Source organism: Scophthalmus maximus, chromosome 18, assembly GCF_022379125.1.
Source record: "Scophthalmus maximus strain ysfricsl-2021 chromosome 18, ASM2237912v1, whole genome shotgun sequence".
Taxonomy (NCBI): domain Eukaryota; kingdom Metazoa; phylum Chordata; class Actinopteri; order Pleuronectiformes; family Scophthalmidae; genus Scophthalmus; species Scophthalmus maximus.
The window spans coordinates 16,319,889-16,335,690 of record NC_061532.1 but is presented as its reverse complement, the minus strand read 5'-3'; the positions used below and the strand labels follow the sequence as shown (position 1 = coordinate 16,335,690).

At 46.4% G+C, this 15,802-nt stretch overlaps 1 protein-coding gene across 3 annotated transcripts in view; it reads right to left on the bottom strand.

Annotated features, from left to right (window-relative positions):
* The window catches only part of gphnb (gephyrin b), a 120,877-nt gene that overhangs the window by 90,119 nt on the left and 14,956 nt on the right, over positions 1 to 15,802 (bottom strand). For 2 of the 3 annotated variants that reach the window (XM_035617061.2, XM_035617062.2), the window contains exon 3: positions 4,349 to 4,450. The exons of the other annotated variant lie outside the window; for it this stretch is intronic. The gene's annotated coding sequence lies outside the window, so the exon portion shown is untranslated. The remainder of the gene's footprint in view (positions 1 to 4,348; positions 4,451 to 15,802) is intronic. 3 annotated transcript variants of the gene reach the window in all.

Here is a 15,802-nt window from a genome sequence, read left to right as displayed (position 1 = left end):
TAAATCTGTGCAGCAAATTCATAAAACAAACCCTGCCCCTGGGATTAGGTCATCTCAGCAGAGCGGTTTCAGACAAAATGGCTGACGAGTTTGCTCTTTTTGAGAATCGATACTCCATTAATCGCTTGTTAAAATTAATTTTTCCGGACTGAAACTGAGAAGGTCAGCGTCGAGACGTGAACAAAGTGACTATTATGCGGTTCTAAATATATCAATAGGATTTTTTTTAAAATGAGCATTTATTGCTATTAAGGTGTAAATTACACACAAACGCAATATGCATGCAATGCATTAGGGATTGAACCTGAGCTCATATTCCCAAAAAAACACCTGTAAGGTTTTACTGCTGAATGCAAGAATCGATGGAGCGTATTTATTAAGTGGAATCCCATTGAAAGTGGTAAGCAGGAATTCCTCCAACCGCCGGCCATTACAGTACGTTTAAGTGCTCTGGGGAGACGGTTATGTGCATTAAGTGGGAGATGAGATTGCATGTGTTAATAGCGACTTACAATGCCAACCCCCCCCCCCTCCCGAGGATTCATAATCTTCCGTGTAAAACCATTTTAATCCTCTCTGTCAATATAATCCTGCTGATATTATTAAAAACACCCGCGATGACATGTTGATATTACTACTACTGCCTCGGAGCCAACAACTTTAATTTACCTGGTGGGAGGGAGCGTGTGCGTGTGAGCATGTGCTTGTGTGTGTGTATTTGTATTTGTGAGGGTGTGTGTGTGTGTGTGTGTGTGTAAGAGAGGGAACAAATGAGTGCTCAGAGAGATGATGGGGGAGTGTAAAAAGACATTTCAGTGATGAAGATGCCCCAGGGGGGAAATAGCTCTCAACTACCTGGGTACTTACACAAGAAGACGGGGAATCAAACTGATGACACACACACGCACGCACACACACACGCACGCACGCACGCACGCACGCACGCACGCACGCACACACTCACACAATATAAATTAATATCACACCTTTACAATCATCAATTATAATAAATCTACGAGAGAGAGAGCTACAACCAGAGTAGGGCACCACTCTGTGGACCGCCTCAGTCTTGTAATTCATTAAAGGCAATGATGTTTTTTCTTTCTTTCCTTTTCCCTTTTTTTTTTTATTAAACGGGAGAGAAAGTAGGACATGATTTAATGACTTAAGGGAGATTTGGAGCCTCTCTTAAAGGCTTAGCCCTCCCCCATCGCACCTTAATGATGGGCTGCCATTTGTCCAGAGTCATAGGCTAATGGTCAAATCACCATACGAATGTGGCCGCCGTGGTGTGCGCCTTTGGCCGTGGAAATTTTTTTTTTAATCATCCCTTCACTGTGAGGATCACTGCATGGGTTAATAGAGACGGAGGCAGTCATGCCAAAAATACAGTACCAGCAGTGACCAGCAGGTGGCGGCGTAGCCCTCATCCCCATAACCCCCCCCCCTCCCACAACCCCCCACCCGGCTGCTGCCAGCTGGAATGGGGCTTGAACCTTGAGTGGTAGTACAGAGGGGAGCGGCCTGCAGTGGACTGGCCAGCCACAGCCGCACTGCATCAAACACAAGGTGTGGAAATTGCTATTAATAAGCGAGAGCTGGCTCGGCTCGACCCGGGCGCTGTGACACGGGCCCGGGCCCCGGGATTTATGGAGCCGCTGGCCCCCGCAAGCATCTTACAACTCATTCAGCATAACTCATTTTTAACCATCAGCAAGTGTCGGATAGTCGGGGACATAAATTTGCCCCACATGCTGTTACGAGTGAGCGAGACTGTCTTTGTGTGTGTGTGTGTGTGTGTGTGTGTGTGTGTGTGTGGGACACAGAGAAAGCCCTAGTTGGACTTTAAAGTCGTAAAACACTTCCCCCATTGCGTCTCGGGACAGAGTGCAGATATACGAGGGGGCCGCGATGCACACAGGGCCAAACCGGTCTCTGTGTGGTCTATAAAATATCAGAAAATATATCTTGTGACTGCTTGTGATAGTAGTCTCCCATACTCGCGGCTGCAGGGTTCGAACCCCGACCAGTGCAGTCAAAACATCAACAACAAACTTTCTTCAATCTTTCTCCAAAATCACTTACTGCCCCTTTAAGTTCAATCGAAAGAACTGAAGACGACTTCCAGTCTTTATGCATATACCCATGCTAAGCTAAGCTAACCGGCCTCTGGCTGTAGCTCCATATATACGGATGGTCTTGTTGTTTATCAAATTTTACTCTCATGAAGACAAAAACATTAACTTCATGGAATTTTTGTATGAAAATCTGATTCCATTATCAAAATTGTTGTACATTCATATATTTATATATATTGTAAATTGACTAATGGTTCATGCACAAGTTTATCTCAGGTCCAGCATCTCGCTGATGCAGGTCAATCCAACCAGGAGCAGAACAAAGATCTATTCAGAATATTAATCATTTCAACAGAAATACATAATGCAGGATGTCATGAATTCATAAATAGCTTATACATACAGCACAAGCAGAATATGGCCGCCAGCTGTTTCTCTGTGCATTCGACTAGTGATGAGAAAATGCCACCGTCCGATACCGATCCACACAGCCAATGCGTTCGCCATGGCAACAAGTTTCTTCCCATCCATGTGAACCAACGTACAGCAGTGTGTATCGCCTCAGCTCGAGCATCGTGAGTCACTCTGGCTCGGGCGTTACTGTACATTGTGTGGAGCTATATGAGGGCTGTGCTTCCCGTCTCATTGTGCATGTCCAAGGTTTCATTCTGGATTATGTTAACACACCTCCGTGACGGCTTAATGTGCACTGAGCCGGAGCGGCGGAATGAAGTGAGATTTTTTTGCGTATGAAAGGCTCAGTTTCGACCTCTAAATGTGAGCAAGTCGCTCAGCAGCAAACAAAGGCTGGATGGAAGAAAAAAAAAAGATATTGGAGTTTGTGTAAAAGGTCGACAGTGGGAGTGAACGACAGTGGAAGAGACACCGCGCGCAAATATTGTCTGGAGGTAGAGAGACAGGGAGGAAGGGGAGGCGAGAGCAATTAGTGCGAGATAAAAAGCATGGCAGGGAGGGTAGGACAACCTCCTATTACTCCAATTAATCCAATTTGAAAAAAAGAATTTAGCACGGCAGAAAGGCAGATCCATTTCCCTGACAACAGCAAGTGTGCGAGGGTCGCGAGTGGGCAGCCGGAGCAGGCCTCCTGCCAGGCCGAGCAGAAAACAGCATGCTGGCATTTCAGCCGGGCGGAAAGGGGAGCGCACGGCCCCGTCAGCGGACACATTAACGCTAATCCAACATGACTTGTTGATATATTTCCACGGCGGTAATGATGTTAATGGCAGTGGTTTTTAATGGCCGCGTGCGCGGAAAAATCTGAGGGAATATTAATGCCACCGGCCGGCTGATCGTGCCAAATGGCGGCGCACATTAATATGTATTGAGTAGAGGGGCCGTGTGAAAGTGACGAATATCTCTCCCCGGCTTAATGTGTACTCGTCTGGGCGCCTTCTCGATGAAACAATCGTCACTCATCCCGCCCGTCGGTGCGCTCGGTGGACTATACGTACGACGGCAGTTCAGTGACCGCTGTCGAAAGTGAAGGATACAACAGCGTTGTGTAGGTGAAGCACCCCCAGCTTTTGCAGAGGTGAATGTGTGGCGCCGACTATTTTTGAGAGAGTCTGAACTTTGATGGACATGAAAGCGTTTTTTGGCGGTGGCACCCCGCCACCACAAAGTCCTTTTACCAACCCAATTACTGTGTTGCCTTGGCCGCAAGTGGGTGGAGTGAATGTCCGCTGTGGACGTAAAGATCTGGGGCACTAATTAGCTCGGAAGCTCAGACGTGCCTGTGATCTTGCCCCATGGTCCTGCTCTTTTACAACGCTCATGCCAAAATAGGATGCGACCGAGACTCATGATCAAATGTTAACCTGGTGTAAAATTATAATCACTAATTCACACATCTGCAGGTTGAATGTGGTCATGTCGACTCTCTGCCTCAGACGCCTCAGCAGAAAAGCAATTCCTTTCCGTTTTCAAGCTGCATCTTCATTAGCCTTATCTGCGGCAAATTGTTTCAAGATGGGTACGATTGTGTTTGCGCGCGGACGCTCACAATCAAAATACCTCCTTTTTTCTCTCTCCTTCCCCCCACTAAACATGCTCCGAGTAATCCCGCAAAAATAATCAGCTCAATTTGCGATAAGATTACGTCGGTATTTCATCCGGTGGCAGTAATGGATTAGACCTGCGCGCGATCGCACAAAAAGTGGAAGAGACACAGGAGAGAGTGAGTTACAACAGTCGAACAGAAACCTCGCTGACGGCGGGGAATGTAAACAGCGGGAAAGGGCCTCACATACCTCACTGAAGGTGGCAGTTCATCCGTGGAGCATCCACCAGCAGCCAGAATCCACCCGCACCACAGCAGCTGTGTTGGCTTTGATTTGGGTCACGTAGCAGCGCTGGACGGGGGGTTGCGTCCAACATGTCACCGGAGGGAAAAGCACGGGTTTAAACAATGAAATGAATGATGGCTGAATTCCATTCAGCCGCTTCAGTTTCAGGTGTTTATTTTTTGCACGCTGGCTCAGTGTCACACCGTCCTCATGTCTCGACGAGACTGAACAGAGCCTCCATTATTATTATCACTAACACCAGTGCTTTTCCCACTATGACATGTCAAACTGTCGGCCGTGATGTGAGAACATCAGCTGGGTGCAGAGTGTCACCTTGGACGGATGGACGGATGGCATTTTATTATCCAAGAGGGTCAATTTGGCTTTTAAATATACGTGATGCAGACACACAAATACACACAACACACGACAATATGACAACATAACAGTAAATCCTCAAAAAAAAAAAAAACACGAGAGAAAATGTCAAAATTTAAGCATGACCGACCGTAAGAAGGATAAAAACTTGAATTAGGGTAAATCCAGGAAATGCAGTTTGATAAAAGTACGTTTTAAGGTTTGCTTTAAAGGAAGCTACTGACTCAGACTGACCTATTTCCTTATGGAACGTTTGCTAGAGTAGTATTTTGGACACTTCCCCTGGGTACTCCGGCTTCCTCCCACAGTCCAAAGACTAGCAGATTGAGGTTAGGTCACTTGGAGACTGTAAAATCGACCATATTGACCATCTATGTGGCTGTGTGGACGGTTGATTGTCTCTGTTTGTGTTGGCCCTGTGATGGGCTGGGATTTTACTGCACTGACCGGGGCTTCGAACCCTCGGGAGACAAAAAAAAAACCCAAGTCGTAGTCATTCGCTAGTCCGTCTTATGGTGTTTTCAATTTACAGAGCCAGGGCCGACTGAATTTTACAAAAAAAAATGTATTGGATTAGAATTCGCTTACTGCCCTTCTAATGGATGAAGCAGTATAGATGATGGATGGAGGTCTGACGAATGGACTCTTGCACACGTTGTAAGTTACCGTTAATTACTTTGATGAGAACCACGTTCATATAAAGCACAATAAAGATGAAAACTACGCAAAATACGACACAAGTTGTAAAACAAAAAAGGATCACTCCTTTAAAAAAAAAAAAAACAACGGTGTGATTGTGCTGTCGTAAGAGATTTCACTGGCTTGGTCCCCGTCCAGTGGTGCTTAATTATGTAACACTATACAGCAGTAAGACGCAATCATTTTAAGCACCTAATCAGAAATCATTGTGACAATCCAGTGTGAACAGACTGAGGGGAGATTATGTGAGCTGGAAGCCCGGCTCTGTATACAGCGCCAAGGACTCGGCGGAGAGCCAGAGCCTGTTTGGGCTTTAGCTGAGGTGGAAGAAGAGAGGGGGGGGGGATGCTCGGGCCTTGAGAGGGCTTAGAGACAATTGTGCGGATGAAAGCCAGACAAAAGAAACACGCTCACAGGTGGGACATGTAAAACAGGCTGGACCCTACAAACCGAGAAGGACGCAGCCCTAATAACATCAGACGCTCCTTCACCCACAAGCCCTTTTAATTCCAGGTGTGTGAGAGTGTGTGTGTGTGTGTGTGTGTGTGTGTGTGTCAGCCTCCACGGCGACGAAGAGAGAGACGCAGCTTGACGCACACGATTGCTTTTTTTTTTTTTTGCCTGGGCGAAGCAGAGGCAGAATCCCCAGGCCCCGCTGACATGCAATGACAAATGTGCAAACACTGGCTGCGAAGCCGGCTGTGATTTCTAAAAACATTGTCTGGAATAATGGTGGTCGGAGGGAGGGCGGGGAGAGAGAGCGCCACAGAGCGCAAATTACGACAAAGGCAATGGGCTGGAGAGAAGAAAAAAAAAAACAAAGATAAAAAGAACAGCCTTGTTGACGACAACACCGTGTGCTTGTCTGTCAGCCGCCCTCACTTTAGTATCCATCCCTCAACTTGCTCCGAAAACACGTCGTCAGCTCCGAGGGGAAATGAGCCGCTGAGTGGCACCACGCCGTCAACGGTTCCTGACCGAGATATCTGCCTCGTAAGTGTGAGAAGGGCCGCCCCAGCGTTCACTCCCCCAGCAATCTGCCGTGCCACTGGATCGGAGTTGGTGTAAATATTATCTCAAGGTTAACTGCAAGCTGTTGGCTGTAAGCGTGCGATGTAACCGCTCTGCCCGGCGAAAAGCTAATTCTACACTTTCTTAGTGGGGAGCTGCTCTTGTGCCATATGTTCGCTCGTCTGCGTAGCCGTAATGAATTCCCGGCGAGTTTCCTGACATGCTCCCCGGCGTTTCTGACAAAACTAATGGGCCAAAAGTGAATTATTGATGAGTGTTGATCGAGGGAAGAGTGGAAAATAAAGAGAAGAGGTTACCTATGAGCTCACACTCAAACACAGTGACACGCCGGCATCTTTGATCCAAAGGGTTCGAATGAATGGGCAGATGATATTGTGATGATAATCCAATGCTGGGAAACAAAATGAACAACTAGCGCTGCTATTGATTTGTGTTTCTATTCAATTCCTGAGACCTAATTCGGACGCGAGGCTCTGCTCGGTGGCAGACGGTCTTATCTCCCTTCCCTTTAACTCTCCCACTGCCGCGTTTGCTGTAGGCGGCGGCAGCGCAGGAGTGATGCGAGTGACCTTGGCCTGCTTCTTGCGGGCCCCAGAGGACGGCCGTGTCTCACAGCCATCCGTTCCTCCCCACCAATCCCGATTAGCAGGCGGGCAGCGGGCAACGGACGGGAACTAAGTGTCGCAGTGCAGAGATGGCTGTCGAGGAAGCCGGAGCCGGTTCCCTGGGCCCAGAAGAGGTGTGAGGGGAGAGGAGGCGGGACAGAGGGATGTGTGCATGGCGAGGGGAGGGGGAGTGGAGGATGAGGATAATGGAGGGATGGTTCAGCAGCGGGTCAAGATGGAGTCACAGCTGATCTCAGCGGGGAGGGAGATAAGACGACATAAAGGCCCGGGAGGAGGTCGCAATCTGGGCCGCGCCGCCGAATGTTTTACTGCTCTCCGGAGCCGTCGCTGCACACAAGGGCGCTACACACGAAACACACCCAGACGTGCACTCGCACTGCCAGAGAGCTTCACGAACAGCACTGGTGGCTACTGGGTTCTTTATCCATCGGGTTTTTAAAAACACACACTTAAAGTTTGATTTAACCTCAATTTTTCAAGCGACTAATTGAATTCTAGTTTTCTTCGAAGCCTCGAGGCAACGCATTACGTTCCGTCCCCTTTAACCTTCTCCTCGGAAACACACAATAAATGCATAATGTACACACACACACACCCAGCAGATGGGCTCATGCTATGACAGCCACCTCTCCAGTGTCCTTGGCGCCCTCCTCATATTCCCTCCCTCCTCCCCTTCCTGATATCTGCCCTCTGCTATAACTCTTCCCTCTTGATTCAAATCAATTTCAGGGCTCTTCACTTGCTCGACGCGCGACAAGGTTTTACCCTGCACAGGCACTTTAAGTTTTCCCTCTCTCCCTCTCTGTGCCTTCCTTCAGCCCCGTCCATTTCGTTCTCCCTGCCTTAGACGCTTCTTCCTACATCAGGCCCGGGAAAATCGACCCCAGTGATAATCCAGTCTTTCATATTGGCAGATTAATATTGACTCGGAGCCTTGGCGCTGATGTTCGGCCCCGTCCACCCGTTGCTGGAGTATAAGGGATGGAGCTTTATATACATTCTGCCAGGAAGTGATTGTGTTTCACCCACTGCCAGATATTGTCTGCAGCCCATACATGCCTTAAAATAAGACATGCTCCTTGTATGAATGAAAAAACAACCAGTGGATGACCTATAAATCACATGGCCACAGGGTAAATATAAATATTCTTCAATCCGTTCGCTCAGACGACCAGCTGCTTCCCACCGGAGTCACCGGTGGTGAATGCACGCGCGAGGTGTCCGCTTCATGGTGATTAATGAAAATTTGATGAGGGTAAATCAATGGTGTCCATTAAACAGAAATCAGTGGGAGACATGAAATCGAACGCTCCCCCATAACACAGAGATAGGAATAACAAGTGGATATGATAGGGATGAGTCTATGGCCGGGTGACACGCTAATCCATGGCCCCAGATTTATAGACCGACTCACCATTGTAAATGTGCTGATGGGTAAAAAGAACAATGGCGTGATGATATTAGCTGCAGGTGAACATGAAAACGTTTTTAATTCTCCAACATAGTGAGCCAAGATGGAGGAGAACCTGATATTAGCTTTGTTGAACATAGACTCTATGAAAAAAATTGGACGTAGACATCTGGTGCGGAAAGTGAAGCCAATACGGTATTGCCTGACAGCGGTGTTCTCTGGAATAACCAGCAGAGGGCGACTCAATTCCAGTGGTTTCAACAAACCAAGAAGGCGCTGGCCAACATTATAAACTCGAGGATCCAAAACGGCGGCACACAAACCAATGGGTGACGTCACTGTGAGTTGCCACTTGGTCTCGAACCAGCGGGGACTTTATGATGTCGGGAGGCCGGCGTTGAACTGTAAGTTACTAATCAAAAACGTCAAACCGCTCATCCAAAAACCACTAATACTACAACCCCCGACCAGACTACAGACCACACAACTGATTCCACCATGCATCACATCCTGCACTCCCAAAATTCAGCAAAGCGACGATACATAATTCCTCTCGGCAAGCTTATGTGTGACCGTGCCCTTGAGGTGGAGTCGCCATCGAGCCACAACCATTTCTGATTTGTGAGACTCTGATACCGAAAACAAATGATTTACAGGCGTCATGAAGCCGATATCAAAAGATGTCGGTCTAATGCTAAAGATGACTAACGTTTTTCGGATCTGCATTACAGAGGAAAAATCCAAATGTCATAAAGCACCATATTAGTAAGCACTGTGTAGCTCTTTTACCCTTTGCCCTCGATTAACAACCCGATAACCAAACACACGCAAGCGCAAACACAATGTTGCTGACTTGTTTTACAACCTGGCAAACCCAAATTCCACCCCTTGCCCTCGGGATCTATTCTGCAGAGCCAAATACATCTGACAGCAATTGTGACCATAACGCACGCAGTCACAGGTCAGTGTTAACAACCTCCTGGTCATTACACCTTTGCCACTCAGAAACAATAACAGTGAGACAAAGGCAAACGAGAAAGCTCTCTGGCAGTAATGTGTGACTAATGCTTATTTCACCAGTGAACGTGAAGTCAAAAGTTCAACGTGGAGCCGTTAGACGTGTATCCAGGATAATGCACTCGCTGGGCGCAGTCATGTTGATATGATGATTGTACACCACACGACTACATGGGGACTGTTTTTTTTTTCTTTCTTTCTATCCGAGGCTTCAATCTGTTATTTTGAAATTGTGATCTGTTAGGGATGATTCAAAGCGGAAAGGAAAAATGGCTTTCTGCCGTGACAGGAGCGATGCCGATCAGGAGGGGGAGACAATGAAAACAAAACGTTTGGGCCGTGTTTGAGAAATGGTTGACAAGCACAGGGCCAGTGAAGCTTACAGCCAAAGTGTTCCCGATCCTCACCGACTCCTTTGCCTCCGCGTTAATGCAGTCGCTTGTTTAGCACGGAGCGCCGTGAGATCATAGACTCGCTCTGGCCTGTGCGGTTCCATCTGTGTTTCGCCGTATTCTTTAAGCAATCGCGAATTTCGGGTTGGTGCCACTCATCATTTTCACTGAGCAATGAGCCGCGAGAGTCTGTTTCTACTGCAGCTTAAGAACAGGTAGAATTAGGCCTCACATTATGTGAAAGGAAAAAAAAACAAAAACCCTTTGAGCAGAAAGTAAATAACCCAGCTGCTGCCGAACATCTTTTCAGGCCCTCGTGCTATTTGTCAAAATAAACCGTTGAGCTTTGAATTGGACTTGTACTGATTCACTGAGGCAGTTTACACAAAATAAAACAAACCTGAGGCAAATGTAAAGCCATATTTGTATTATTTCCTGTTACATCCTAACTGTCAGATGCAACTTCACACCACAGATTAGAAATCTCATCTTCATTTCAAGGCCCCAAAAACAAAATCTGCAGGCCGTGTGGTTGGTTGGTTGTTTTTTTTGGACTGGCAGCACGGCACATCTGAACTTCGCATGGCGCTGCACCACTTGGGGGCCGTTGTTGTTCAAGTTTCAGGCTTGACAGAGTGCGTACTTAGTGTAATGATCCATTGGCTGTGTGTCTAATGAAGAAATAGATTGTATGTGGACGCGTGCCCTGCTCCACTGGCTAGTTAATGAGCACATTTGTTTGCACGTATGTGGGAATCTGCATCTGCGGGTATGGCCAGCCTGAAGTGGGGGGCTGCCGAGGCCAATCGCAAGCCATCTGGGGAAGATATCAAGAGCCCTCTGGTCAGTCACCCTCTGGTTCTCCTTTTAATTCACTACCCAAAGACCCCTTCTTCTCTTCCGCCCATACCTCCCCTCTGTTTTTCTCCCCGTCTTCCACACGCCCCCACTGATTAGTGAGGATATCAGCCATGGCAGTAAACACAGCCCCTTCCTCTGATCCATTTGGCAGTGAGAGGGCGAAGGCAGGATGGGTCTCTCTATCTGCGCTCGCTTCCAGCCCACCTGGCTGCTGACGGGAGAGTAACTGAAAGTGTGTGTGTGACAGGTTGCAGAGGCGGAACAGACAAAAGGCAGAAGAGACAGTCCCAGTGGTCGGGGTAGGATCACACTGGCACCAGTTCACATTAGAGGTCGTGTAATTTCAGCTTTCTGACTGGAGGAAGGGAAATTCTTTTTATCAAAGCAAAAAAAAAAAACCTCACCAGGCCCCACCAAAAAAGAACTAAGGTAACCCACTCCCCAGCTATTTGTTTGGGTGCAACCTAACTACCGCTGCTTCGCTTTGTGCCCCTGAAATGTGAACGTCATCCTAATGTTGTTTATTCATAACGTTCTCCTTTTTCTTGGATAAAGGAATCACCCATTTCACAAAGAGGACTATACTCGAGTACTGGAGTGGTTTAACGAGTACCTCGGGTACACCTTTGTACTCCCTGCCGCAAAGACACACACACTGACATATGCTCTTATACGCACAAATGGGATACGGTGGAAGCCCCCGTGGGGAGGTCGCTTTGATAGAAGGGTTTATGTCCCTCCCAAAGGCCCCGGAGCAGTGCTTACAAAATAGCCACAAATCAATACTGCACACATCTGTGCGGGCGTGATTAAAGTCTCCATTTCTATTGACATCATCCACCCTGTACGCACACACACACACGTAGGAATGCACCCACACAAACACACACAAACAGCACTCAAACACGTTCTTTGCACTTGGCAGGGGACAAATGAGGGGAAAAAAAGAAATGCGAGAGCGAGTTCAAGGCCTGAGAAAAGGTTAGCATGAAGTGTTAAGTTTACCCCGAGGTGCGGGGTCCCGCTTGTGTGACCTCAATATACGCGACTCCACATAAAAAAAACCAGAAACTCAAAGTGGCCATTTTCCCTCGTAAAGACCCCGACGTGCGGGACTTCGAGTGACATGTTGACATTTGCCCTCGGGCCGTATGTGCAATTTGATCAGAGGTTTTTTTAAGGCCCAGACATCACACAGAGACAACGACTGACCTAAATAGATGAATGTGAGCATTGCTCTTTTTTTGGACACAATGGGCTGAGCCGCCGCAGCTGAGCTACCTGAGGCCACAGAGGAAAGAAATTCATCAAAAAGCAATCATCAGTGCGAGGTGGTGACTGATCTAGCGTGGCATCCATTCATTATGTAAATCTCGCAACCTAGCTTCCTTTATCATCAAAGACCCTCATTCTGAAAAATTAGCCACTCTCCGTCTGAGGAAAAACAAAAGAACACTAAAAGTGGACTGTTGCTATGGAAACCATGCGGGAGAAACCATTTTAGGGAGGGTGGGTGGCAGCGGGGTGTGTGTGTGTATGTGTGGGTGCATGAGGACAGCAGCGTTAGCAATCAACAGGTGTCGTGGCAACGGCAATATCTGGGCCCCAAATGGAACGGTAAATTAGATTTAGGATGCCGTGACATCGAAACAGTGGATTAGTCTGGCAATATGATGCTGTCGGTGTCAAGCAAGATTGAGTATTAAAGTGAAGGTGCTGTACTTATTGTCACTGCCGCAGATGGACCTCATTATTAGAAGATTAGTCCGAGGCTGCACACAAAAAATAATCAGATTCATTGATGGGCAGGCAGCAGCTCACAGCAAAGCAAATATGGAATTACTATTGAGGTTGTAAAAAAAAAAAAAGGTAAAATAATACAAGAGGGTATGAATATTGCAGGATATGAAGAATACCCCCCAAACCTCGGCGTCACGCTTGGTTTTAGCCAAATGCAGCTAATATGGACGTGATGAAAGATTCAAAAGGAAAGAGAGAGGGAGAGACTTCAAGGGCATATCAAACCCTGAACGATCATTTACATTCATGAATCAATAATCCTTGTCGGATGAAGAGGGGGGAGACAAAGGGGTTGTCTCATCGTTGGGGTCATTTTCTGTGTTGAGGGACCTCATTTTCATCACTCTGAATGAAACGCACCAAAGCGCAGCGAAACCTCCGTACCGGCCACCCCTGATGGCGCCCTACCTTCTCATTCTGGGATTTATGAGGGCTTTTTATTCTACCACCCCTCGGCCATGACTTAGCGAGTTTTTTTGCCAGCAAACAATATTCTCCACGCTGTCTTCCGAGATGTCTATGACTAGAATAGGAAATTTGATGTGTAGCGACGGCCTCTGTGTTCATGATCTGATAGGAAAGTGTTAAACACGTCAAATCGTATAAAAGTAGTTTTTCTCGCTCTCTCTCTGTACCATTTGGTTAATATAGATGGGTTAGAGTCAACTTTATCCAAGGTTTGTTATCAGGCCATAAAGAATTATCAAACTTGACATTCGATTGTGTGCGTCACCAAGGGCAAGTTGAAGCTCTGTAGAAAACTTGTAGAAACCTGAAAAAATACATTAAGCATTTAAATCGGTTCCCTTTTGGAATCATGTGTCCATGTTGGAGGGGTCAGTCAACTATAATGCATTGTTTTGTTCTGAATGTAAAAGGCACCAACCAACCAGCTGCTGCGGAGTCATTCCTTTAACATAAACCTATGTTGTTGTTAAATTACCCTTGAGACACCCATGTACACTGTAGCTATTTTGGAAAACATTAAAACTTTCCATCTAAAGAAATCTTTGCAATGCTTATAGTTGGGCAAGATACTTTTAGGACAAGAGCTTCCTGCTATTTTTTGCTATATTTACATAACGTACCATATGCACAGCACACCCTCCGCCGCAAACCTCCAGGTATCTGTTTCAATCCATCAACGCGTTATAAATCATTCTGATGTGAAATTACTTACAAGAATCTACAGATTTCATCGGAATATTCCTCTCGGATTTATGTGCCATAAAGCAGCATCACAAGTCCAATCCAGCAGCCTCCTCGGTTGTGACAGGATAACGAGGAGGAGGCCACATTTGGGGAAAGAAAAAACCTGAAAGCGTGCTGCACTCCAGATGATTGGGGGAAGAAGACAATGAAGGAGACACGTGTGCATGTGTACGTAGGGGATACAGATGAGCAATAGATTGGTTTGCTGTCACCCGCTCTGGCCCCACGACAATGTCATCATAAGCCCGCGCCGGAGCGCCTGTCACACACGATGGATGGAAAGCAGCCGGGTGGAAATACCTGTGTGCATACTTGAGAAGTGCACGGTGCAGCCCTTCATGCTCCCGATAAGCGTGGGAGGAGTCAACACTTCTCCTGCTGCAGCTGGAGCCTCTCCCTTTCTCTGCCACCTCCACAGGGAGAGAGTGGCAAATGAGTTCACCTCCACACCCGCCATTGAAGTACTCGATTTTCAATAATCGATCAATGCCTTGATGTGTAACCCGGCTTCTAACCATATGGATATGAACGCACAATCATCAGCTAAAGTTAGAATCATACAGGTGATTTATAGGGCTGCAACTAACAATTATTTTCATTTTAATCGATTAATCAATTAAAAAAATCGTTGGCAATTAATTTAGTAATCGATTAACTGTTCTAATAATTTTAACATGGGACATTTGAGTATTTGTGTTCTCATTCGTTTGCTCATTTATTTTAAATAAGTGCAAGACCACTTCTTCTTCTCCTCTTTTGTTTTAGGAGGAACCATGACCACCACGGCTGATCAGTCGACCTTGAGCTGGGATTTTGTTTTGCGAAATCCTAGAACAATGGTCACATTTTTGCCGTTTGTGTTTTGTAGTTTTTGCACTTTTATGCTGAAGGTTTCAACTGATTTAACTAATTTTTATGGTTTCGAATAAATTGCATTTATAAGATCAGCGTGTGTTTTAATCCCAAAATTTTACCTGCACAGTAACAAGTAACTATACAAGCTGCTAGAGAAACATTAACAACTGGTATTACCCCGTGAATATTGTTGAAGCAGAAGTGTAAAAGGAGCATGAATTGAAAGTAGCTCCAGATTGAATTCAAATGTTCCAGTAAATGCACTCATTTGCTTTCCTTGGCTCTATGTTTTGCCGGAATCAGAGGCATCTGTCCTATTCTGTTGCTGTTCTTTTTAGTCTTGCTCGTTTTCTGTCGCTCGATGGTGTTCATCTGAAGGCGGTTTAACAGACTCTGGTTTCTGGTCTATTCTCAGAATGCGTCCTCGCCAGCACGGTGATCAGTGGGATCTCACGCAGGATATAATGGCTTTGGGTCTCAGCACAGAGCTCCTGGCTGGATATCTTGCTGAGCCAGCTCACACAGCGAATGTTTCCGAAGGATGTGTCGGAGGAAAAGACTCCAGATTTTTCATGTAAGCCTTTTAAAACTCTCCAACTTTCAGCAGCAAGCTGGAAAAAAAAAGAGAGAAGAAATTCATATTCTTGACTGGAGGAGATGATGGAGATGATGGAGGTTTTAATAATATTAGAATTCAAATATAACAATGAAGCAAAAGCAAATCCGTGTCTGGATTTAACCCCGTTCCTCTTGATTAGGTGCATTAGTCTTTACACATTGTTACATTTCCTGGTGCAGGCTGCGATGCATTACAATTCTATGGCCTTTTTTTTTAGCTTTTCGTGCTTTTCAAAAACACAGACTTTCACGCTGTCAAACGTGTCTTGATGGTAACTCCTGCCTCAGCCACGGAGGTGGCCTAAATATGAAAATACGGATGTGACAAGTTTGCGAGGCAACATGTTTACGAGGGATTATTTCCTGGTGGAGGCTTCCATCTTTTCCTGTGAGTTTCAGGTGAGTGACAGCAGAAGGAACATGAGACGCTGTGTATACAGACGTGAATACACACTCTGCATGGATGCGGAAACACAAGAAAACAAAGCCTTCTTGTTTAATTTAAACTATACCCCAT